General features: G+C 41.0%; 1 long non-coding RNA gene across 1 annotated transcript; it reads right to left on the bottom strand.

Annotated features, from left to right (window-relative positions):
* Window positions 1-4,894: 4,894 nt before the first annotated feature.
* On the bottom strand, window positions 4,895-27,361 carry LOC122461280. The gene is made up of 3 exons (XR_006283168.1): window positions 27,351-27,361; window positions 13,757-13,761; window positions 4,895-4,979 (listed from the first exon to the last, which is right to left on the bottom strand). It is a non-coding gene; the product is annotated as an uncharacterized LOC122461280 (long non-coding RNA).
* Between the last annotated feature and the right edge of the window lie 268 nt (window positions 27,362-27,629).

A 27,629-nucleotide genomic window follows, 5' to 3' on the forward strand; every position in this document is an offset into this window, starting at 1 on the left:
TCAAGTAAATCAACAGTCCCCTTTGTTGAGAATTCAGCTATACTGTCCTGGGTTAAACACTTTTTTTTCAGATGCTGTATTCAACATTCCATGAATACTTGTAGCTTAAAGGGGATGGGGGGAGGGAGGACAGAGCCTGCTCTTCTATTAATAAAAGAAGATGTTGGCATAAAGATCTTGATTTATTTCATCTTCGTTTATTCTGAGTTTGTTCAGTCTGTATAGTAGCCTTCCACAGGCAAGGCAACAATAGTTAATTCCTACCCTGCCTGCTGTAACTGGAAGCGTGCAAACAAAGCTGTAGATAACCCCAAGGCTAAGACCAAATTTCTCTCCGTTCTTGTTAGCAAGCAGTCTCACTAGGGGGAAACAAAACAGAAATGCAGAGTTCCATTTTGGTATCTCTTTGCCTTGATAAAAATATGTATATTGTTCTTTATGACTGTCTACTTACCTGGACTTAGACAAGGTCTGAAACCTCAGGTAATCAGTTAGTAGGGTTAATACTTTGATTGCATAGCAGATAATAAAGAGTGTTTTTATTCAAAACCAAGAGATCCATATTCTGTCCTCATTTATATGTATGCAATGTAGATGAGATGCAGATTGCATATGCAAAAAACCTGTAACGCTACCAGGGATTTGAGGTTCACTTTGGCACTATGTGAAGTATGTGAAATTATTGATATTCTTAGCTGGAAACATGGATGAGGAGCCAGAAACATGTGACCAGACTGCTGTCTATAGACCAGTGGTTTCCAAACTGCGGGTCGTGACCCAGTACTGGGTCGCAGAATGTAAAGCACAGGGTCGTGGTGGCTCTGGTCATCACTGCCAACTGGGCATTAAAAGTCCTGTCAGAAGTGCTGCCCAGCTAAGGCAGGCTAGTCCCTATCTGTTCTGACACTGCACTGTGCCCTGGAAGTGACCAGCAGTAAGTCTGGCTCCTAGGCAGGGGAGCCATGAGGCTCTGTGCGCTGCCCCCACCCCGAGCACCGGCACTGCACTTTCGTTGGCTGGCTCCCAGCCAATGGGAGGGCAGTGGTAGTGCCTGCAGGCAGGAGCCATGCAGAGACACTTGCTTGCCTCCGCCTAGGAGCTGGACCTGCTGCTGGCTGCTTCCAGGCATAGGAAGCCTCCCTTAGCACCCTTGCAGTGCCATTGACCGGGAGCTGCCCAAGGTAAGCTTGTGCCCCAACCCCACACCCTAACCCTCTGTCTCAGCCCTGAGACCCTCCCACATCCCAATCCCCTCATCCCCAGCTCTGTTGGGTCATGGGCATCAACAATTGTCTTCAACTGGGTTGCCAGAAAAAAAGTTTGAAAACCACTGCAATAGACCCCTAGCAAGTATTCTAAATTGTGGCTAGCTGACCACAGTTTGAAAGCTGCTGATTTAAAGGACAAACTTTACAATTTAACTTTTGGCCATGTGATTTGTAATCTGTGGTTCTGACCCTGGTAATTCTTGTACCTGTGCTTAACTCTGAGGATTTGAGAAATCTCACTGAAGTTATGTACGTAAAATTAAGGATGTATGTAAGTGTTTGAAGGATTTGGGTCTAATAGATTAATTCCCCTCTCTATTGATGACTAACATAACTAAACTACACCATAACTAAACTTTGTCTCAGATGAAGCCTTTGACTGTTCTGTATCATGCATGTCTTTTATTCTTTCATTTGTGGCAAAGAGACTGGAAATCAAAGGGCCTGATTAAGTTCATGCTTCCTCAAGTGCTGTGTTGTTTTTTCCCAGCTTGCAAGGAAATGTGCTATGGTTATGTGATAAGTAATTTCAAAGTGCCTTTGCTAATTTGTTACTTTCCATTTTTTGTTTTGTTTTGTATTTGTGAGGGATGTGGGGGGAGAGTAGTTGTTGCCTCTGCAGTTAAATTTTTAATGTATTTTAATAACTTTGACACTTGAAACTAGAAAAATAATGCCATCTTGATGATTGGTTTATTGCTCATTAAGATGAATAGTTTATGTAGATTGACATTCCATTTGAATCAACATCCAGACTTTCAGATCAAAATCACTTAAATTCACCTACCAGTACTCGTAAAACATAAAAATGCAGGATAAACTATGGAAAACTTGACAAGTGCCAAGTTAAAGGCACTGGATTTTTTTAATAATACCTGGATATTTTTAGAGTGGCAAAGTAATATTTTGAATTTGCTAGTAATTACAAGATATGCCAAAAAGCCCAGACACTATCCTTTTGTGTGATTTCCAGTTTTACTTATAATTATGATTCAAAGCTGGAATTCAGTAAAATGTGTTTGAAATGCAGTATTTCCTCCATTAAAATGGTAGACTTATCCTGGTATCTATCCTTGCCACTATCCAACATATATTCCTCCTATCAATGATGAACATTTTTGTAATTTCCACACACCAGTGATAATGTGGTCCAAAAAGTTGCTCCTTATTTAACTTTGTGATAAACGTGGTGTTTAAAATTTTCTAAAGAAGTCAAGCCTGTAACACCCTGTGTTTCAGCATAATTAGTTCATATTGGTTCATTGTTTTGGGCAATTGATTGATTCCAGATCACAGTGAAACAAAAATAGATTGATAATATATGTGAAATCTTAACTCCTTCAATTGTCTTGAAGTGCATGAAACTTCTCAGTTATGCCCTTGAAATGAACCCTATAGCACTGTTTTCTTTTTTTCAAAGGTCTCCAAATTGCACCTAGAAATTATGTGCATGCAAAACCTGACATCTCTGTTTGTGAAAGAGCAGCTCTGTGAACAATAATATTATTACATGTAGATACTCATTTAAATCTACAAATGATGTTTCTTGCATGCACAATTTGGTAGGCATACAAAATTTTCAGGGCAAATTTTGAAAGGTTTGTGAAAATCTGATCTTTTGCGTCTAAGCATTAAATAATGTAACATTATCTAAGAGAATAAAATGGTTAAAATGACATCTCAGGCAAAAGCTGTTATGCAAAAAAATCAACAGGCAGCCAGTATTCATTGCCAGCATGTGGCATATTCAAAAGGGAAACATCTGATGTTCTTTGCCAGCACTGGCTTCCTGCTAATTCAATTGGAATGTCCTTTTTGTTAACTAGAATACAAAACCAGTGATGGAACACTTCATTTACAAAAAAAAAAAAAAATCTTTAAAGGCTAAATGGCAACTCATCTAGCTCTCCAACAAAATGAAAATCTCAATATTAGCCAACTGCCTATTACACTTCAATTCTGTATTTTTGGTAGTGCTGTATGTTTTAAAAAGATATATTACTGATGCACCAGAGCAAGGAGAATAAAATGAAAATCATGGCTGAATCATGATTTATTTCTCATCATATTTCAAAGTCTCTGTGCATTCAAAAGAGAGGGAAAAAAGGAAGCAAAGTCTTACAACAAACCTCTTCAGAAATCTGTTTCAAGGAAGGTGCAGTGTGGCCTAGTGGATAGACGCCCTGGGCTGGGATCCGGCAGACCTGGGTTCTTTTACTGGTTCTGTCACTAGCTTGCTGGGGACCCTGGGCAAGTCACTTTATCCCTCTGTGCCTCAGTTTTCTCATCTGTAAAATGTGGATAATGATGCTTTGAGATTTACTTCTGAAAAGTGCCATATAAGAATATTAGTAGCATAGGCACCGACTTTGTGGGTGCTAGGGGGCTGCACAGTGGCCCCCCATCAGCTCTTCCGATCCTCCTATCACCTCTCGCCTGCCAGCTGGCCCTGCAGATCAGCACCTCGCTCTCCCTCCCCATGCCTCCTGCCCACTGTGATCAGCTGTTTCATGGCATCCAAGAGGCTCTGAGGGGAGAAGGGAGGAGTGAGGTTGTGGCATGCTCGGGGGAGGGGCAGAACTGTGCGGGAAGAGGTGGGATGGAGTGGGGCCTTGGGGGAAGGGATGGAGTGGGGGCAGGGCCTGGAGCAGAGCCAGGGGTCGAGCACCCCCCCAGCACTTTGGAAAGTCAGTGCCTGTGATTAGTAGTAGTACTCTAGGTCAGTGGTTCTCAAAACTGGTCCGCCACTTGTTCAGGGAAAGCCCCTGGCGGGCCGGGCAAGTTTGTTTAACTGCTGTGTCCGCAGGTTTGGCTGATCGCGGGTCCCACTGGCTGCAGTTCGCTGCTCCAGGCCAATGGGGGCTGCGGGAAGCAGTGCAGCCAAGGGATGTGCTGGCCGCCTTTCCCACAGCCCCCATTGGCCTGGAGCGGCAAATCGTGGCCAGTGTGAGCCGCGAACGGCCGAACCTGCGGACATGGCAGGTAAACAAACTGGCCCGGACTGCAAGGGGCTTTCCATGAACATCCACAAGTGGTGGACCGGCTTTGAGAACCACTGCTCTTGGTACTGACTAGGGCTATGCAAGACTGAGGATTTTTTAGGTATCTCTAGCAATGTTCATAGTTTTGGTTTGGATATTTTTTGCTCTCTCTTCATCCCATACTTTCTCTCTATATACTATCCCAAATTTGCAATCTTTCAATAGTTAACAAAACAGTAATTTCACTGAGAAAAAACATGGAAAATGATGAACTTCCACCATGTTTTCAGTTAAAATAATTCTAGATTAATTTTTGCATAAGAGTTTCACAAAAGAGATTTGAAATCAGAATGAGTTTTGAAACTGCAACAGAATGCACAAGTATGAATCTTTTAGAAATTTGTTTTGTATGTTTCACACACCTGTATCTCTCCTAATTTATTTGATTCACAGGAAAATTACACAAACTGTGGATACTTATTTGAACCTCTGCCAAGGTATTAAAGAGGCCAGGAAATAAGTGGTCTATTTCCCCTGTCAAGGATCTTCAGTACAGTCCTGCAAATCCGTGGATATCCGCTTTATATCCACAGATATCCACATCTGGGAATCATTTTTGTGGCTTGTGGATGGATGTGGATCCAAATTTTATATCTAAAGCGCTGCAAATCTGTGGACATCCGCTTTGTATCTGCAGATCATTTTTGCAGATTGCGGATCAGACGTGCATCTGATCTGCAATCTGCAAAAATGATCCACAGATACAAAGCTCTAGTCTTCAGTTTCAGCTCCTTGCCCTTTAAATTCAGGCCTTTGTTTAGGATGTCAAATAAGGTCTGTCCTCTTTTTGGGATTTATGCCATTTTACCTGCAGCCAGTAGAGGTAACTGTACCTGTCCACTACTCTAGGTTATAACCGAGGGACCCTATACACAACAGCCACCTACTGTTTACTCCAATCCATCGCTGCTATTGCCCTGGCCCTTTTCCTACTGTGCCTCTTTTATTATCTCCAGCCCTATCTCAGGGCCAGAATCTTCAGATTCTTCTCTATCTCCTGGCTAGAGAAGAGTACCCTTTCACACTTCTGGTCCCAGCCAGGAACTGACCTGCGAAGGCCCTGTGGCTCCTTTTATGTGAGCCTACTGGACTTTTGATTGGCTGCTTCTGTGAGGCTTTCTAGGCAGGATTGGAGGACGCAACTTCACTTCTTCTTTCCTGTTACTTTGTTGCTTCCTGGGGTGAGGATTAGTAGGCCCATAGGACCTCCCTGTAAGGGACTGCAAGGCCAGGTACACCCCGGCACTCACCCCTATAAGGATGTTAAATTTAATTACATTATGATAACCATTGCTGAGCAGTTCAGCTATAGTTACCTCTTGGACCAGAGCCTGTGCTCCACTTAGGACTAAATCAAGAATTTCCTCTCTCCTTGTGGGTTACAGGACTAGCTGCTCCAAGAAACAGTCATTTATGGTATCTAGAAATTTTATTTCTGAGGTGACATTTACCCCAGCAATATGAGGGTAATTTAAATCACCCATTATTATTGTATTTTCTGGTTTTGTAGCTTCTCTAACCTCCCTTACATTTCACAATCACCATCACCATCCTTGTCAGGTGATCAGTAGTATCTTCCTACTGCTATACTTTTATTCTTCAAGAATAGAGATTCTATGTACAGTTTGATTCATTTAAGATTTTCAACTTATTTGACTCTCTGCTTTTTTTTTTTAAACATATAGTGCAAGTTCCCCACCAGACTTACTCGGTCATTCCTATATTTTTTGTAGCCTGGTATTAACTTATATACTCATCACTATAAGTGGCATAAATTAAAAAATAAAAATACTTTGCACTTCTGTTGTGCCATTTAATGCACATGTTTCAAAGACCATTATGAAGATGAGTAAATATCTTTATGTTCATCTTATAGATGGGGTAAGTGAGGCACACAGAGGTAATGTGACTTGTCCAGAGATAGCCACTGACTAGCTGTGTATCTGGTAGTAGAGTGTAGGTCTCCGATCCTGATTCCCAAACTTGTGCTCAGTTCACTGGATTACAGCACACAATTGCATCTTTAATCTCCCTGGCATTTACCCTTAACGACTGGTGTGTTGTCTGAGGATACACCTTCTCCGCTTCTCCCAAGTCTGCTCAGTACAATATTGTATGCTACTGCTAAGTCCTGTGAATAATTTTCTTCTGGCGTCTGAGAAGAATTTATGAAAATGCTGAGGCTGGGCCAGAACACTGGCAAGCTGTCCCATTATAGTGGTACTGGACCTGCAGGATAGCCTCATCTTCCAGGGGCATACAGACTGATGGCTCCATTGGTACAAGGTTACTTGTGCCATTCGGAGCTGTTATTTGATGAGCATGTAACTGCTCCAAGGTGCTCCTGAATCGGTATGGGTTATAAAAAATGTCATTAAAGTGTAGCTTTATGGGTGTCCTATACTATTATAATCAGCCCCATTACAAAATATTACTCTGATTCATGACACATCTAATCATTTCATATACTTAGTAGTGTTATCACAAACTTGGAGAATAGTGTTGTAGGTGATCCAAATATGGCTTATAGGCTCTAGCCCTTGGTGGTTCTCTAATAAAACTCACACACATCTAGTAATAGTTTAGTCTACACTGGAGCTGATTTAAAGGAAAAGGTGAAAGCACTCTGTGTAGTGCTCTAATTCTACAAAGTACACAAGCATTTCTATTTAAGCCCTAGAACACCGTCCTTGTCCCCTACGGCTCCTTCAAGTCCCCCTTTGATCATATAGGATCCTCTTTGATCCTGGAATATTTTGTCATATTCTTTCATACCATATAGAAGTAGTCATGTGTGATTTTGCTGGGAGACAGAAGCGCTGGAGAAATCAAAAGGTCTATGGTTACTGGCCACACTTTGCCCTAAGAAAAATTTAAAATAAGATTCTGAGCATTATTTGATGGATACAGTGGGGGCCTTGTCCTGTCACCTTCCTTTTGGCATGTCATATTTGTAACCTACATGTTCTGCTTGACTAATTTCTCAAGGTTGATCTGCCTTTCCAGTTCTTGCTCTTCTATCAGTGTCATTGACTATTTGCCCTGTAAAGAGCCAGGAGGACTATTTCTGTCTGAGTCTTTAGCTGTTCTCATTTGTCTGCAGCATGTTCCTGTATCCCTTGATAACTGCCTGTCCAGTGGGGTCTACTCTTTCAAGCCTTGCATTAGAGCAGATCATAGTCCCTTTGCTTTCAGCCCTTCATGGGATACTTCTCTTGTCTGTGACTCTCTCAGGCTCTAATTTCAGCTGTCTACATTCTGGTTTCCCTTTTGTAGCTAGGCATACAGATGCTGCCTCCTTTTTGCTGTTTTCACACTAATTGTCTCATTGACACTTCCTATTTCACACATGTGGTCCAGCAAGAGTAATCCTACACTGTCTAAATAGCAATTAGAATTTAACTAGGGGCGCCATGTTCTTGATAATTGATTGCTGAGATAATGGGAAGGGCAGGGTGTTTCCATTAAAGCTGCTACTATTTCTGACTGGCATCACTTAACAAAATGGTTACCAGCAGATACACTGGTTTATACTCCCTAGATTAATGGTTTCTAGCTGATGGCAGGCTAAGCTTCATTGTTAATAATGGCTAGGTGGGGCATAGATTTGTAATCTCTGCACTGGTATGTCTGTCCATCTCTGCCAATCATTGCACTCCCTGTGCAGCTCCTTCCATCTGCAGACTGATAACTATAGGTTTTTGCAGGAGGCAGGTGTCAAATTCCATGAGCAGGCGTTCCTGCAGCTGGGGGCTGTTTGTCATTATAATGAGTTGGCTCTTTACCATCTCATTTCAGAAAGCCCTGAATGTGCTCGTAACCACAAGTTCCCATATTGCAGCCACAAACTGATTTATGGGTTCTTGTCTCACTGACCACACTGATGAAACTTAGTCTGTTCCACTAATGCATTTGAAATGGATCTGGTATATTTTTTATAGTGCTTGCATGTTCGCTGTATAGAAGGTGGCAAAATATGCTGTCCTTATGCCCCCATGAATAAAAGAGTGATGCTGACTTCCATCTGTTCCTTCATCTGGTCACCTTCCCTCCTCCATGCCCTTCTCCCTCAAAAAAATTCCTACTAGCTAGTCAATGGCAGAATCAGAATTCCTAGTCATACGTGTAAGTTTGCCTTCCTCTCTGCCAAATGATTCTTTGTAAATAATCAAGGAGATAGGCTCTCAAACAACAAGATGGTTATTCAGCTCAGTAGTATAAATACCTGATACATAGATCACCTAACTACCTCAGTCCTTCTGAACTTCATTTTTAGGATCTTGTTCTTTAGCAGGATTTCACATCCATTCTTTATGAACCTAGATAAATTGGGTCTTTAATGTTGTTGACCATGTGACACGCTCTTGATGTGCTTTGCAGATAGTCATTTTTCAGCCAGTAGCTAGCCCTGGATCTGAGACTAGGTTTATGTTTTGTATTAATTCAAGTTCAATTGTTTGGGTCTCAAAAGAAGATAATGGACATTGAATGGAGAACTTGACAGGAAAAACTGAAACTAGGGGTGTTTTTTTTCATTTTCAAGTTAAAAATAAGCATTTTGTGTTCTGCCAGAAAAGCTAAGTGTGAGAGGTGTGAAATCAGCTCAAATCACATAATTAAAATTTGTGTCACACTTAGTTCATCACAAAATTTTCACCAGTTTTTCACTGTCAGTTCCCCAGTTATTTCTTTATCTGAATTTACTAGTGACATTCCCAATGGGGATTCTGTTATATAAAGAGCATTAATGCTTGTGATAAGGCTCTATAACCTGAGAGATGATTACAAAATATCATAAGTAATCTAATATGGTAGTATATCTAATATGTAATGAGGACAATAACAAAGCAGTATGAAGGGGACATATTTTTGTATAACCTGCGAAAAGTTTGCACAGACTAGGCCATTTTAGTGTTTCAGATTAAAATGCTTCCAACTACCGCACGTTATAACCTTCCCATACAACATTCCTGACCCTTCTGCTTTGCAACATTTTACGTTTGCAGCTGCAGCATTTTCTGGCTTGTTATGGAGAGGTATATTATATGGGATAGTCAGTTGGGTACTGTTATACATGAATACAGCTCTGGTCTCACCCAGCCTTTGATACTGTGAGATCATGGTGTAGCCCAGCGTAGATGTCAGTCCTTCCCAATAATTTGGAATTGATTTGAAATAAAATCTCATTTTATGATTCTGAAATATTTGGTTGCCTTTTCTTGACTTCTAGGTAGGAGCAGAATTAGGAGTGCCAAAATACGGGCTCTTCTACCAAAACTTGCAGTCCAGTTTTGTGAAACAAAGAAATGTATGTATATTATTTGCTTTAGTTGCTTGGCACATTTGGATACTTAACTTAAAAGAATCTGTATGTGAAATTCTTCCATCACTGATACAGAATTCAGCACTAATAATCAAACTAGAAAAAAATAATCAGGGACTACAAAGATGTAGGAATTAAAAATAAGAGATGCAGAAATGGGGGACACGTTTGTGGTGTTCCAGTAATCCCACCAGCTGATTGGTCAGATGATTCCTTCTCCTTGGGATCTTCCCACACAAATATTTTAAGCATACAGATCAGGAAAGTGGAGCTAGTTGAAAAATTTCCATTGAAACTATTTTTTAAACAGAAAATGGGAGGTTGACTAAATCAACTTTTGAGCAAAAATATCTCCTTCCAGGTTTTCCCCTGCTGTCATGTGGGCCTCGTTCCCAAACTGAATGACTTCTCCAGTGATATACTATGACCTCCCATGTTGCACAGCCTCCCCTCAGCATGTTGAGACACTGGTGCATCATGCAAGATGTAGTTTGACAAAAATATTTCAGGGTTGGTTGTTGTTTTTTTATTTTTCCCCTAAGAAGTCAATTTTCTATGAGGGGGAAAAATGCTATTTGTCTACTAGCTGTACTGGAGAAATCCATCCTTTTCACAGGACATGATCATGCCTCCTTTTTGTAGAAGAACAATGCATTCCTTCAATCTGGAATAAGAAACAGTGAATCCTCTTTGTTCCCAGCCACCCAAGGTTCTTGCTTTTCATGTAAATATATAATGAATTTAGACTGGGCTTTGAACTAGACCCATCAAAGACAACAATATACTGAATTCCTTTCTCAAATGGAGCTTGGGACAGTTAAAAACACAATGTCATAACAGTTCTATGAAAATAGGTTTAGATTTGAAGATGAGAGGTTTAAGCAATTTGAATTGACTTCCTTCTTATGGAGAACAGTTAACAGCAGCTTAGGGATAATGTTGTTTACTAAGAAAATATGTGCTGCTGTGTCATACTGATATTTCATTGCCTCTCCCAGGAATTGACTGGCTTTGTATTTTTGTTGAGTTATTTCTGCAGGATGTCCCAGTTAAACTTGACAGCTTGTTAGCATGGAGTTCCTGCCCGAGGGCTGCTTGTAGACATATCTCATTGTACTAAACATCAACAAAATATTTGTACAGGTACAAAGCAATGGGCCAAATTCATCCCTGGGGTAAACAGGCTAACACCAAGGCTGAATTTCACTCTTCATGTTGAATACATTCTTTTTATCGCTTTGAGTACACGTTTGTGTGACACATGAGCAAAGCACTCTGCTCTTACTTTCTATTGAGAAATCTCAATGGCAGGTGACAATCATACTACAGCAAACAAAATAAGCAAAACCATACTTCTAGATGTGAACTTGCTGAGACTGGAATGAGCTCTGAAGACTTGGAGTCTGATTCAAGGACCACTGTAACCAATGGACTCCTACTGACCTCAGCAGACGTTTGATCATACCTGTGATTTTACGGTCACTTTCCATCAAAGGTGCTATTTGAAACCAGTGGGGTAAAGAGACAATGTAGCCAGCTTCTTGAAAAACAATATTTTGGTTTTGCTTTGATTGTTTCACAAAATGTACCTGGGGTAAAAGCAACTATTTTTCACTAAAATTGTGAGTTTTTTCACTTGAGTAAAAGTACAAACAGAAGCTCAAAAATGGAGATTAAAAAAAAAAAAATCTTGTGGCCTGACTTTCAAAATTGCCATTCTTACAGTACATGCCCTCGAACAGGTAGATATCCAGTTTTCATGCACAAATGTACAACTTTGCATGTTCCACGTGTTTTGAAAATCAGGCTCTTTGGTTTCAAAAAACGTTTGTATATGGTGACAAGTGCTGCTTTCTGCGTGAAGCTTTTCAGAATGCTTTGCTGAGAGAAAAGGAATGTGAGCTCCTGTTTTCAAGAGTTTTATCACTCAACCATAAACATCACTGAAACCTGGCAACTGGTTTGTGGTGTCTATGAAGAGTGGATAGCCTTATTCCAGTTCCTAATGGATAGGGTACCTGTAGAGGGGTTTAACTGGGGCTCATCCCTCTCTGAGGTAGTGGGGGCCACACCGCCTTGCTACTTCCTTCTAGTTGTTGATGGGAAATTAGCCTACCCGCTGGAGTCTCTCACCACAGCAGCAGTAGAGGCTAACACAGACAGTTATTCATGACTGGCCTGTGGTTGGCGAGCAATAGTAAGTCCAGGGCTCAGGTCCTCAGACAGGAAATGAGCAAACAGTTACAATTAGCAGGCCCAGGCCCTGGGTCAGAGCGGGACAGCAGAGAGTCAATGGCTTTGGCCCTCACCCAGGCGCTGAGCAAACAGTTATAATTAGCAGGCCCAGGCCCTGGGTCAGGGTGCAGCAGCAGAGAGTCAATGGCTCAGGCCCTCAGGCACGGCTAAGCAAATGCAGGTAAACAACCAGCCCAGGCTCTCGACTCAGAGGGGCCTGGGAGAGGGGGAGACTGGCACCCACAAGTTGGATGGCAGGGAATACACAGTCCCACCCATTCCACTGTATCCCATCCCGAGGCCCTAGCAGCTGCAGAAGGCCTGCTTCTGAGTCAGTGGGGATCCTGGCTGCAACACACTGACATAGGCTCTGGCAGTGCTACAGACTAGGGTCGGTTGCCCCCAGGCTACTTCCTAACTCTCCTTCTAGAGGTTTCTGGGTCTGGATGGTGTCCTCCATGGGGTCAAGTACCATGGGCTCTTCTGGGTAACTGGCGAAGGGCAGGCTTGGCAGCTCCTCCGGGCTCTGGTCAACATCAGGTGTTGGTTGGGCGGGCCAGTCTTTGGGACCGCCGCCGGTTGCTGGGGTCTCCCAACCGGGAGCTGGGCTGCAGGCATCTGGCCTCTATGGCGGCTGTTCCTCTAGTGAGCTCTGGGGTTGGGCTTTTATACTTCCTGTTCTGTGCCTTGACCTCTGGGGGGAGGGCACAGGACTCGCTGGCTCCATCCACTTTGTTGTCCAGAGGGGCTCTTCCCTCTCCGGAGCGGCTGGGGGCCACACTGCCTCGCTACAGTACCCACTTCACAAAACTCACCATGACATTTCGCATTTTGATTTGTTAGATTGAATGGTCTTCAGAACAGGAACTGTGTGTATACGTGTTTACATGGCACCTAGGAGCCCTAATCCTGATTGTGTGCTACTGGAATATACATATTAATAAATAACTGACAATGTTATAAGCAAAAAGAAAAGGAGTACTTGTGGCACCTTAGAGACTAACAAATTTATTTGAGCATAAGCTTTTGTGAGCCACAGCTCACTTCATCGGATGCATTCGGTGGAAAATACAGTGGGGAGATTTATATACACACACAGAGAACACGAAACAATGGGTTTTATCATACACACTGTAACCAGAGTGATCACTTAAGATGAGCTATTACCAGCAGGAAGTGGGGGGGAGGAGGAGGAAAACCTTTTATGGTGATAATCAAGGTGGGCCATTTCCAGCAGTTAACAAGAACGTCTGAGGAACAGTGGGGGGTGGGGTAAGGGGGAAGAAATAACATGGGGAAATAGTTTTACTTTGTGTAATGACCCATCCACTCCCAGTCTCTATTCAAGCCTAAGTTAATTGTATTCAGTTTGCAAATTAATTCCAATTCAGCAGTCTCTCACTGGAGTCTGTTTTTGAAGTTTTTTTGTTGAAGGATAGCCACTCTCAGGTCTGTAATCGAGTGACCGGAGAGATTGAAGTGTTCTCCGACTGGTTTTTGAATGGGGTAAGGAGGGAACCCATTGTTAAGATTTTGGCAGCTCATCACTGCATATTACTATCTAAATGACTCCCTGCATTTTTTTTCAGACCCCCAAACCAGTATTAAGGGAAGTTAGTTAGATGAATCATAAACCCACTTTTAAAAACATGCCAATAACACAGGTTTACAAAACAGACTATAAAAAAAAATTGATAAAGCTGAGTAAATCATATCCATTTCAGCACATTCTAACTAATCCAAAGGAGTAACTAGGGTGTGTTAAGCAGGCTTTTTTTTTTAATTTTCATTGAGTAACAATCTCTCAGCTTCAAAAATTAAATATTTTTATCAGTGACATTTCTCCCTCTCCTACTCTCCTCCCACATTTTTAATGGACCTCCTTCCACACAACCTAGTTTCAGCATTTTACCTGCTGAGGTTTTGTGGTTTTACCCTAGTTGATTATCCATACATGAAGAGAGCAGTTAATCCAATGAAAGACCTTCAGAAATTAGGAAGGGTTAGTTGTGTGGCCTCTCTTAGGTGGGAAGATGCTCATGGCATCGAAAGACTCACTCTCTCTCATCCCAGGGCAGGCTTACTCCTCTGGGTTGGAGCAGACCCTGACAACAAATCCCTAATTGACTGGTTTAACTGCTAGTGAATCAGTCTCCCCAATACAGGTAATTGGCTACTAAAATCATATGATGAATTTAAGTCCTCATAAATGTCACTTATATTTAATCCATAAAAGTTCACTTAGTATATTTCAATTTATTTCCTAACAACTAAAATATTTTTGTCCTCCTCTCCCCCAATCCTAGTTTTCTAGAGTAAAAGCAAAAAGGCTTTCTTAGCTTTTTTTAAAGCTTTCCACCTAGTGGCCAAGTATTATCAGCAAGATAGGGACATCTCCTTCAACAGCATGCCAATGGAGAGGAAATAGATAAATGTTGCAAACTTAAATTTAGTAATGATCTCTACACTAAACGTTCACCCGGGTTGAAATAAAATGTGTGATATAACTTTGATTATCAGGATACAAATCACTAAATGCAATGTTAATTTCCCATCTATACACTTTTTACAAGTCCTACAAGACATTTTTGCATTAATGCCAATTTAATAAACAGTACAAAATGTGTCCTGATCCAGGAAAGGCCATAAGAAAATATCCTGTTAGTGCAAGATCCTTTGGATATAAAGTTTGGCATGGAGAAATGTTTTGATATTAGTTTATTAGGAATCAATTTATTGCTGTTGGACAACACATATTAGCAGTTAACCCCTAACTTGTGTAGAGTGTGGCTGTAAAAATATTAATCAGTCTTGGATACACAGTGGGACGAGGTAAAAAATGCTGGACTGAAGGACATTCTGTAGAGTCTTGTTGGTTGTTTAATTCCAAAGTACTTTCGGGTTTTCTTTTTGTTGTTAATACTGTGATTCACTTAAGGGTCATAAAAGAAACTGGTTGTGGTGGGCAGAAGCAGACAGAAAAAGGACCAGAAGATTTGACAAACTGCACTGGATGGCTTTGACACCATGCCACGCTCCTGAGTCTCCTGTACTGGATATCAGCATTAGATTTGCCTTAAGATCATCAGGAGGTGGAGTTGAAGCAGAAGTGTTATACCTTTCCATAAAGTTGATATCCCATACTCTCCACTTCTCTGTAAAATTGATACTCTGCTGGCTGTTGCTTCAAAACACAATGGATTGCACACTATCTTACAGGTTAAAGCAGAGTGATCTGCTCTCTGAGTGATGAATTCATTTCAGGTGCAAAGGAGGACACTTATTTGATAAACCTGGGAACTGTGTCATACTGATTAGAAAGGTTTGGAGTATATGTGAAAAAGATAAAACGTGTGCATGCCTGATAAGATAAACATAATGCATATGAACCTGTGTATATACTGCAAATAACTATATAAATATGATTTCGTTCATTTGTTTCATGAGGATCAGTGTATTTTCGTAGGGGAGGAGAGGACAAATCCTGTCTGCAATCCTGACGGTTCAATCCTTCTGTACAGAACAATTGACAAGGTCATTCTTTGTATCCTGGCAATTTTAAAGGAGTGTCTTTAAGAGCAAAAATATTAATTGATAAACTAAACAAACAACGTGCATTTATTTTGTTTGATACAGTAGCTGCGAACTCTTGGGGAGTAAAAGTTGGGAAACTGAGTCACACATCCACCCAGTTTACGCTTAATCAAATTTTTCCTTTATACAATTTCAGACAGAATATTGTCATTTACAGGGTCTGGGCACACACTTATGCCAGGCAAATAATAACAGACAGGACAAAATTGGTAAATGGGCCCAAATTACCACATTCTGGGGCACAGGGAAGTTCTTCTACCTTCCATGATAATCATCACCTTCTCTGATCCCTTGGACTGGTCCTTCAGTCCTGTTCTTCAGTTTCTGTTCTGGCATTTCTCCAGTTTGGGCCCATGTTCACTTAGCTGTTTTGTACATTTCTACATTACAGATTAATCAAATCAGCTTTTTTAGCCCATTAACCCTTTTAATTTTAGGTAACCCAAATATTAAGCATGTGTAAGTTTCCATTACCCAATTTCTGTGTTTTTCCTGCTGGTTTTGCAGTTTTTGGGTCATGTCATTTTAAGTCACCCTACCCTAGGTCTTGCCAGGAAAAGGGGAGGAGGGTTACTTATCATTACTTTTCATTTGTGTATCTTGCATTTGCATCTTTCAACACAATGTTACCTTTGTTCTGTCAGCAGCATCATTTTAAGAAGATTACCAGTTCTATCTAAAAGAAGAATTGGGAAAACCACACTTCTGCCAGCAAGGGCTTGGCCTAAGTATTACCTCTTCTGTACTCATTCACTATCCATAATTAAAACCATTAAAATATAGCTATCAAAGCTCTTAATCTCGCTGTTAATGATTCTTCATTTTATATTTCAATGTTATAAGTCAGTATTTGTTATTCTGTGCTACCCTTATTATATTAGAAAGGTGTGAGGGAGCTATGGAAAACACACTGATTCTTTAATGTCAACATTTCTTATCTTCTTTAAACATAGGTTTTTCATTCAAAGTCCAGTTTTGTTTGTGAATCATTATAAATATACTTCATTAGAAATTCTCCCATGAGTGCATTTTGAGGGGTGTTTCAATTTTAGGGTCTTGATATTTACTTGTTTTTAATGGTACCCGAACAATCCCTACCATTTACAACTTTACAAATAGGGCAAACACCTTGAGAAAAATTGTCTTCAGTGAGACCCTAAGTATTTATGTGGGAAGCAGGCTTTCCTATGAGCAGTTGTAAAACTGCCACAGAGCATAAACCATGTTTGAAATGCATTCAGATAGAATGAATTATAAACGTGTTTTGTGACTGTTCCTGAGCAAGTTGGCCACTGGGGTTAATTGTCATATAGTCAGGCATTTATGACCCAATAGAAATGTGAATCCTGGCTTGCTTTGTGGTCCTGCAGCCCCAAAGGAGTTACCAAAAGCAGCAGATAGCAATTACAGGCTGAAAGTTTAGAAGAGGGAGAAAAAAATGTGAGAGATGAGCTTTCAAAGTTTATTTTGATTGCATTAATCCAAAATAAATTGTTTGTTTTTAAATCTCACCTGTGGAAAAGGCAATCACACCTGCTTTTCCTATTCCTGTTATAGCACTGGCTCCACATAGTGCTAATTTCTGTTTAATGCTCAGTAAATTAATTGCAGCAAAGAAAGAGAGAGAGAATTGTAAAGCTCCCCCCCCCCTCAAGAAAAAAAATGAATAAATGTACTTCCAGTGCTGATAACCTTACTTCTGTGAGGCAGCAAAACTACTGCTTAATTTTATGCACAGTAGGAAAGCCGCTAGCAGTCTGGAGGTTGATTATAGAAACCATGATGCGGAGAACAGGAAAGAGCTTCACTTGCAATATATAATGGCATAAAGGATGTATAGATGGCCATCTCTGTTAATGACCTGAAACTGCTACATGGTCATTGGGGCTACATGGGACAATTTATAGTTAATGTGAGCTAACACAATACTGCATCTGGCAACTAAATCTTGCTGCAGATTTAATCAGTTACCAAGGTCTGTCTATACACACTCTGCACAGGGATTAAAATAAGGGGGAGTGGAGGACATCACAGCTCCCTTTCCTCCTGCTAAAAGCAGAGTGGAGATCCATCTTCTCTCCCTGGCTTGAGGGAGCAGCCCTCCTCAATGGCTCTCCTTACTTTCTGGCAGTTGTGGTGAGAGCTCTCCTTCCTGTTTTAATCTATTTTAACTACAGATCCTGCATGCTGCTGCAGCTGGTATTCAAAAGGGAGACTTGTGCTCTGTAGGGAGATGTTCCACCAGGGGATGGAAAAAGGAATGTTGTCTTGGTCAGGCCAGCAAGGCTTCACAGAGTTCTATCTCAGCAAGTTGCTGTCTGCTTACAGTACCTTACAATAAAATCATTTTATTTTACTTAAACATATCCTATTGTGCCCCATAAAGTTCCCATGATGAGCATAACCCTGTAAATAGCATTGATCATAACTGTACTATGTCAATTGCTACACTCCTTTACACGTTACCTTTGATCCCTTATAGTGAGAGAGAAAGTTCATAATGGTCAGTATTCTGCAAAATTGTCATTAGGCACATTAAATGTGTGCAAAAGGGGGCAAATCCTTTGCCTAGCACCAAGCCCAACAGGCTGGGAGATTAGGTCCAAGAGCTGTGGCAGAACCACTTTATAGAGACCACTCCAGCCCAATAGCTGCATTAGTTTCTGTGGCCTTTTGTACAACTCCGCTACATGGAGGAAGATGGGAGGTTTCACATAGTGACCCTGATATCTCCTGTAGTGCGCGCGTGCGTGTGTGCGTGCGTGCGGGGGGGGGAGGGGGGAGGGGAGATGCTGCAAAGGGGCTTCCTGGAACTCAGCTCTGCATGCTGCAGGGATGTCCCAGAGTAGCTGGTCCCTGTGAGTAGATGAGCCCACTTTCCTGGTGTCAGAGCAGGTGGACCCAATTGAGCCAATTCAAGGGGGCAGGGCTACCCCTTGGGCTATAAAGGCCTGTCAGAGGGCTGGAAGAGGAGGAGTGATTGGGACAGGCTAAGGAAAGGAGTGAAGCTGACTCTGGTGGTGAGACTCAGGGCCAGATATTCGGGGAGATAGTCCTGGAACTGGTGTTCCAGAAGGGAAACAGAGTAGGCTGAAAGAGAAGTGGCTCTGATAAGGGAAGCTGTCTGGAACTGGGAAGCTGCAAGAAGCAGGATTACCAGATACCCCTGGGAGGGAAGGCCATGAGGGTGAAGTGAGGAACTGTTTTTGTTTTATATGCTTATGTTTGGACAAATAAGCCAACTTCAAGGAGATTGGGCATGGCCTATTTCAATTGGCCTGCTTCTCCATTGAAGCCTACTTCAGTGGAGACTTGTTAGGCTGGGGAGAAACCATGCTGGGAAATGTGTGTACTTTGATTCTCCCCTGATACAAGGGGAGAATGAGGTAGATCTTTGGTGCTTGGTGAAGAAGGAGAAAACTAAGACAAACTGCTGCAGATCAAGCATTGGCTATGAGGGAATGCTTGGGAGGGGGCCACCATAATACACTTGCCCTTAACCTTAGGCTGCAGAAATACACCACTCTTAGCAAAAGGATTATCCCCTATACAAGCTATGGGGTTTATTCACTTTTTAGTTTTACTGTGACTGTGTGGGGTCATCTTTCAGGTACTTGTCTGCTTAACAAACAACATTTGTGGGGGTGAAACGGTTTTCTAAAGAGCTGCAGTTGCATCTTATTTGTACTGACATAGCACCTAGGAACTGCAGTCACTGACAAGGTCCCCATTGTGGTAGGCACTGTACAAACACAGAACAAAAAATAGTCCCTCCAAAAGAGCTTATAGTCTAAACAATAGCTTAATCAAAAATACAAATGAATAAAATACCACTGAGAAATGCACACAGCTGAAAAGGTGGAACTTCAAATAAATAACCACAGCTTTTGTGAATCTTACTTGTCAGCAGCAATAAGTGCTATTATACAAAAAAACTCAAAACAGTGAGTCAAAAACCATGCACTTGCATAAGAGTGAGCTCTAAATGTTCAGTGATATGTGATTCTTAGTTATTCTTGTTGTTTGCATTATCTTAGTGCCTAAAATCTGCAACTGAGATCAAGGTCCCATTGTGAGCCCTGTACAAACACATAGTGAGAAACAGTTCCTGCCCCAAAAAGTCATAGTATAAATAGACAGATAATGAATAGGAATTTAGGATTACATGATTCACTCCAGGGTCAAATGACATTAAAAATACCTGTAGAAGAGAAGGAAAGTGCAGGATAAGTCTTACGTCTTGTGGTGTCTCTGACAGGGGGAACAGATTCCTAAACCCTGATCTTGGCAGCTAAGTGAAGGGGAAACTGATTTTCCAATATTTCATGTTTGAATCTGCTTTTACTTTTCCAAGATTCCAGTCTGTTACTGACTGAGGATTTTAAACAGTGTATGACTGGAAATGAAACACCTGCTGACAGTGAAGAGCTCCACAATATCTATTTGTAACCAAATAATTTAGTTTGCCAGGTAGATTAACCCAAGTGCAGGTCAGAGATCAGACATCTAAGAATGATTTTACAAAACATGGTTCGGGGTTAGTAGTATGTGAACACCTGCTTAGTGGCCCACTTAGATCAGTATCCTGCTTTTACAGTGACCAGTAGCAGAAGCTTTCAGAGGTAAGAACCCCAAAGTGGTACTCAGCACTGTCACAGATGCATACAAAAAGGTGGGGGGGGAGGGAGAAAATTCCCAAATATTAAGAAAAAATAAAAAGTTGCTGTCTATTTATGAATTCTCCCTAACTAGTCCACCCTCTCACACACTGGAAGTTAAAAATCTATCATATGCTGCCAGTAGACAGTAGCTATTTGTACAAATACAGCTGTATACATAGACTTGGCAGAATTCAATTTTTATTTGTGTCATTAATATAAAGGGAAGGGTAAACACCTTTAAATCCCTCCTGGCCAGAGGAAAAATCCTTTCACCTGTAAAGTGTTAAGAAGCTAAGACAACCTCGCTGCCACCATGTCAAGGTTCCTCCCCCACTCTGAACTCCAGGGTACAGATAGGGGTTTTTTCATGCAGGTCCCCACAAGTTTATTTTTACCAGCTTAGGTTAAACTATTTTACCTTTTGTCCCTGGACTTTTTTGCTGCCACCACCAAGCGTCTAACAAATATAACAGGGAAAGAGCCTGCTTGGAAACGTCTTTCCTCCCAAAATCCTCCCAAGCCCTATACCTCTTTCCTGGGGAAGGCTTGATAAAAATCCTCACCAATTTGCATAGGTGAACACAGACCCAAACCCTTGGATCTTAAGAACAATGAAAAAGCAATCAGGTTCTTAAAAGAAGAATTTTAATTGAAGAAAAAGTAAAAGAATCACCTCTGTAAAATCAGGATGGTAAATACCTTACAGTGTAATCAGATTCAAAACATAGAGAATCCCTCTAGGCAAAACCTTAAGTTACAAAAAGACACAAAAACAGGAATATACATTCCATACAGCACAACTTACTTTATCAGCCATTTAAACAAAACAGAATCTAACGCACATCTAACTTAATTGCTTACTGACTTTTTTACAGGAGTTCTTACCTGTATTTCTGCTCTGGTCCTAGCAAAAACAACACACAGACAGAGAGAACCCTTTGTTCCCCCCCTCCAGCTTTGAAAGTATCTTGTCTCCTCATTGGTCATTTTGGTCAGGTGCCAGCGAGGTTGTCTTAGCTTCTTAACTCTTTACAGGGTTTTTTCCTCTGGCCAGGAGGGATTTAAAGCTGTTTACCCTTCCCTTTATATTTATGACAATTTTTAATTTTGATTAGTATCTTTTTAATTTTTAATCATTTTTTTCTATTTGTAACTATTTTAATTTCCCAGTTTCAGGAGATTAAGGAGGTTAATATTGGGGTAGGGCACCACTGACAGAGAGCCTGCCTTTGCAGCTGAGGGGCCTGAGATGCCTGGGTGCAAGGTGTGAGGGAGGCTGTGGTTCTGGCCCGGTGGAGCAGAGACCTTCAGCCAGGGCTGGTAGAAGGAGAAGGACCACCCCCTGGTGCTGAACAACTCTTGCTCTGGGGCAGGCCCCATGCTCCCTGCTGGAGAGTTAGTGAGCAGGGCTGTAACAATGGAGCTGCAGAGGGCTCGCTGTGGGCAGGTGATAGCACAGCCTGGTGCAGGGTACTGGGAAGGCTGCAGGACAGAGCAGAGACCGTTGGCCAGGGTCATGTGAATGAGGAGGCTTCCCTGGCCGCAGGGGAGATTCCTCTGTTACTGAATGTCTCCTTTCCAGGACTGCCTCCTCACAGTGACACCGATCTCTGTGGGACCTAGGTAGGGGGGAGGCTGCACTTGACAACTTTTACTGATGGATATTTTTTTCCCATTAATTTCTATTTACCGGAAATCGATGTTTACCAACACTAATGTTTAAATCGAATCCTACCAAGCCTATGTATGCAGATGGAATACAGTTACCTGATTGATACTTGCAGGATGACGATCAGCAGTCAGTTTATTTGGGCATCATGCCACAGAATTTCCTGTCACCTCTAATCTTTCTCACTATGCCTCTCAGTTTGCCCTCCAGTGAGGGATGTGTAGTTTCATCTGGGGAATTTACCAGATCAACTTTTTAAAGTAAAGAGCTCAGCACTGGATGCACTAAGCAGTGTCCTTCTCTTTGTAACAATGTCCCCAGCAGGGCTGAATGAAGAGGCATGTTTAGTATGTAACTGATGGCAGTAGACAACAACCATTGTTGTCAGATGATTCTTCAGTCAATGGTTGTGCAGTGCTTTGAAGAGGCAAAGTGTCATATCAGTGCTAAGTATCATTATTATTATTATTATTATTATTATTCAGTTCCCAGTAGATTATAGAGTAGGTGCATTGTGATGGTATTTCCTCGTTGGAATTTAGTTCTAACATGGTTGCAAATGGGAATGTGCACAGGGCTTTTTAGCTGTGACAATTTAAATGAGTGAGATTTCAAAAGATCAGAAGTGAGATTTTAAATGTTTCATTGAAGCTCATTGCAAAACGCTTCCTCATAAGAGTGAGATACTTTAACTACTGCCTGAAAAGTAATCCCAGACAATTCTTCTCTTACTCCAAATGAGTGACAGCTAACTGGTATATGGAGGCTAGTAATGGTGTGTGTTGGGGTCCAAAAAGTAGAGACAAATGCAAGTAACATGAACATTACACTCCCATCAGAGTAACTCCTTGTCAAGCCTAAAACAACAAAAGCCCACCCAAACAAACAAAAAATCAGCTGTTGCTAATAGAGTTGGGCCTGAGATGAGATAAGAAATCTCTATTCAGATCCAAAGATCCATGAGTAACAAATCCAGTAATCTAGTTTGTTTATAAACCTCATAGTTCCTGCTTTACACTTTCCTCCTAAAGATTCTGTGCTGGTCTGAGTGCTCTTGAGCCACTCCAGAGTCCTGTTTGACATCTGTTATCCTCACGCTCACGTTTGGAAGGCCAACCAGGTGCCTACAACCTTGCAAGTTTGAGTCCAAATATATTTAGGGCAGATGAGCCAAACACAATTAGATTTTGATATTTATTTTTCCCAAATTTGATAGAAACATGTTTTCATTAGGGCTGTCAAGTGATTAAAAAATTAATTGTGATTAATTATTTTTGGATGTTTTCTACATTTTCAAATATTTCTATTTCCAGTTACAATACAGAATACAAAGTGTACAGTGCTCACTCTATATTTATTTTTTATTATAAATATTTGCATTGTAAAAAACAAAAGAAATAGGTGAATTGAAAAATACTAATAAGTACTGTAGCACAATCTCTTTATCGTGAAATTTAAACTTACAAATGTAGAATTATGTACAAAAAAACCTGCATTCAAAAATAAAACAATGTAAAACTTCAGAGCCTAGAAAGTCCATTGACTCCTACTACTTGTACAGCCAATCGCTCAGAAAAACAAGTTTGCTTATATCTGCCGGAGAAAATGCTGCCCACTTCGGACTTTCAGATGACATTGTAAACAAGAATGGCACCATTATAGTCGGTGTCACAAGATATTTACATGCAAGATGCGGTAAAGATTCATATGTCCCTTCATGCTTTAACCATCATTCCAAGGACATGTGGCCGTGCTGATGACGGGTTCTGCTAGATAACGATCCAAAACAGTGCGGACCGACGCAAGTCCATTTTCATCATCTGTGTCAGATGCCGACAGCAGAAGGTTGATTTTTCTTTATGGTGGTTCTGGTTCTATAGTTTCTGCATCAGAGTGTTGTGCTTTTAAGACTTCTGAAAGCATGCTCCACACTTCGTCCCTCTCAGATTTTGGAAGGCACTTCAGATTCTTAAACTTTGGGTTGAGTGCTGTAACTATCTTTAGAAATCTCACATTGGTAATGTGACAAAGTTCCTTCTCTACCTTGGTGGATCTTGCACTTATTGGTGGATTTGCTCGCCTCAGAGATTCACAGCAGCCCTCAGTTTGGCCGTTTTCGTGAACCCACAGTCCAGGTCAACTCCTCCTGTGTCTGATCAGGAATTGGGAGGTTTGGGGGGAACCCGGGTCTGCCCTCTACTCAGGTTCCAGCCCAGGGCACTGTGGAATGCAGATGTCAAGAGTGCCTCCTGGAACAGCTGTGCGACAGCTACAACTCCCTAGGCTACTTCCCCATGGCCTCCTCCCAACACCTTCTTTATCCTCACTATAGGACCTCCTTCCTGGTGTCTGATAATGCTTGTACTCCTCAGTTCTCCAGCACACGCTCCTCACACGCACCACAAACTGAGGTGAGCTCTTTTTTTAAACCCAGATGCCCTGATTAGCCTGCCTTAATTGATTCTAGCTGCTTCTTGATTGGCTGTAGGTGTTCTAATCAGCCTGTCTGCCTTAATTGTTTCCAGAAAGTTCCCAATTGTTCTGGAACCTTCCCTGTTACCTTACCCAGGGAAAAGGGACCTACTTAACCTGGGGCTAATATATCTGCCTTCTATCGCTCTCCTATAGCCATCTGGCCCAACCTTGTCACAGCACCTTCCTTGCATTTTGTCAAATCTGCAGTGAAAGTATTCTTAAAATGAACAACATGTGCAGGGTCATCATCTGAGACTGCTATAACATGACATATATGGCAGAATGTGGGTAAAACAGAGCAGGAGACATACAATTCTCCCCCAAGGAGTTCAGTTACAAATTTAATTAATGCATTATTTTTTTAACGAGTGTCATCAGCATGGAAACATGTCCTCTGGAATGGTGGCTGAAGCATGAAGGGGCATACAAATGTTTTGCATATCTGGCATGTAAATACCTTGCAATGTCGGCTACAAAAGTGCCATGCGAACACCTGTTCTCAGCTTCAGGTGACATTGTAAATAAGAAGAGGGCAGCATTATCTCCAATAAATGTAAACAAACTTGTTTTTCTTAGCGACTGGCTGAAACAGAAGTAGGTCCGAATTGACTTGTAGGTGCTGACGTTTTACATTGTTTTGTTTTGGTATGTATGTAACAAAAAAAATCTATGTTTGTAAGTTGCCCTTTTGTGATAAAGATATCACACTACAGTACTTGTATGAGGAGAATTGAAAAATACTATTTCTTTTATCACTTTTACAGTGCAAATATTTGTAATAAAAATAATGATATAAAGTGAGCACTGTAAACTTTGTATTCTGTGTTGTAACTGAAATCAATATATTTGAAAATGTAGAAAAACATCCAAAATATTTAATACATTTCAAGTGGTATTCTATTATTTAACAGTGCGTTTAAAACTCTGATTAATCACAATTAATATTTTCAATCGTGATTAATTTTTTGAGTTAATCACGTGAGTTAACTGCAATTAATCAATAGCCTTAGTTTTCCTGTACGTAAGTCTTTAAAAATTCAAACTCAAGAGGCTTAGTTTTGTCCCCAGTGGTTGTCCTGTGTCCTGACTGATTTGAACAAGCATAACTGAGAGACCTGTCTGCTTTGATTTTGAGGGAGCTCCCCCATGATTTCAAGTTATCTCATCCAAAAAGCCAGAGACCTACTCCCATGTGACAGGAGGATTGGCCAAAGTGAACTCGGGAGCTTTTAATGCATGGTGGCAGAGTCCACATGGACAGCTAGTGTTCAGCAAACATCCCGCTTGCCGCAAACCAAGTGTTCAAAAAGACAAGCCCTAAGGTTAGATCTCATGAAGTGATGCTATTGTCCTCCACTAAAAAATAAAATAAACTTAGATTTTCAAAGCTCACTAACTTTTGTGTCGCTCCAACCAAAGTGTGGGCAGAACTGATTTCCATCCACACATTGGTATGTAAGTAATACAGCACAAGTCCACCGAGTCTATATGTATGCTTGTGTAAGTGAAGCCCATGATCTGTCTTCTGCTGTAAGTACTTGAAGGATGTGGCTGGAGGCAGTATAATCTAAGGGCTTCAAAAAGGGCTCAGAAGTCAGAACTGTTGGAGCCTTGCTCCTGACTTGCTGTGTGACTTTGAATCACAAACTCCCTGTCTTATTTTTACCCATCTGTTAAATGAGCCTAATATGAAATTATGCTGTGTGAGGCTTAACTGAAGTTTGTAAAGTACCTTGGGATCCATGAATACAGGACCTGGGTAAACTAGGAGAAAAATAATTCAAACCATTTTTTGATTTGGCCATATTTATAATCCTGTTTTGTTTGCAGGGTGGTGTTCACACTCCCTTTTCTACAAATATTCATGCAGAAATGTGGAGGAATGGCAATAACTTCAACCTAAATAAATTCAACCCTGTGCAAAAATTTTGTGCCACTTAAATTCCACTTAGCCCCTATTGAGGTGAATTCATTTAGGAGAGAGGGAGGATTATACAATGGTTAGGACACTTCTTGGGACCTGGGAGCCCTAGAGTCTTTCCCAACTCCATGCTTTTTTGTGAGACTTTGGACAAGTTGTTTAGTCTCTGTGCCTCAGTTTCCCAACTGTAAAATGGGGAAGATAATGTGAGGACAAATGGAGTTTGTTGTGATGACAAATACATTAAAGACTGAGGGGCTCAGATAATACAGTAATGGAGGCCAGATTAACTACCAATGAAATACAGATACAAACCGTGTTTGTGTGTGTGTGGAGTATTGTGTGGGGTTTTTTTGTGAATACAAAAATTTGCTGTGTGTGTGTAGGGAAACTTCACCCTCCATTGATATTCAGTTATCCAATCAGGCAGTACAAACAACAACATGTGCCTTGGATAACTAATAAAATGACACAAGTAAATAGTGGCAGATATAATGAAAACAACTAGGTCACAAACAACCCACATGCTGAAATACATTGGCAGAAATGTTTGATTGCAAATAACAAATATGTTAGTAAAAATCACAAGTTATCTGTGAACAGCCTAAAACAGAGAAAGTGGTTAAATGAATTAGGCAAATTGTGTTACAGATAGCTCACCCACCTTTACACTGAACTCTGCATAGGCAGCAACAATAAATATTTGTCTTAGCTTTCTGCTGCCACATTGAGAGGAATGCAATTCTATAATTACGATTTGAAGAGAACCCTTGCTCTTCTAAACATAAATATACAAAAGAAAAAGTAGTTAAACTGCATTGGATATTGTATAATGCATCCTTTCCCAATTAATTTGTCTATTCTAATACCATCTGTCTGATCTGGTATCTGACTTATTTAACACGGCAGGCCTGAGTTAATAATGTCCTTAGGGAATTGGCTGATGCATTGATGTTAAACCATCTTATTTGGAGGAGCAAATGGGGACAAGATATCTCTTTATACTTTGGGACCTTAGTAATAAGTTGCAGTAGCCCACATTCCCACTGTTAACCTTAATAGGATTAGTTTTGGTATTATCAAAAGAGCAATTAACACCTGCAGATATGATCACAGATGGTATCGGAGAGGAACTCGATTTTACACTGAAGCTCAGTTTAGACTTTCATATCTGAAACATCAGTACAAAATTGGCTACAAAGAAGAGTCATGACCTGCTATTTATATTTCTAACTGCAACTTGTTAAGTCATGGTAAAACAATGCAATTACTATGAATAATAGTTACATTACATCTCATCTTGTGAGTGTGCATGTGCTGGCAGTGTGCTGAATGTAAAGAGAGAAGGTTCCTGCTTCTTTCTTTGTCTGCACAAACAACAATGCCCAGCTTTTGCTCTTGTTTATTTCAGAGACTGATGAAAAGTAGGCTGCAGGGAAGCA

The sequence above is a fragment of the Dermochelys coriacea genome, chromosome 8, assembly GCF_009764565.3.
Source record: "Dermochelys coriacea isolate rDerCor1 chromosome 8, rDerCor1.pri.v4, whole genome shotgun sequence".
Lineage (NCBI taxonomy): Eukaryota > Metazoa > Chordata > Testudines > Dermochelyidae > Dermochelys > Dermochelys coriacea.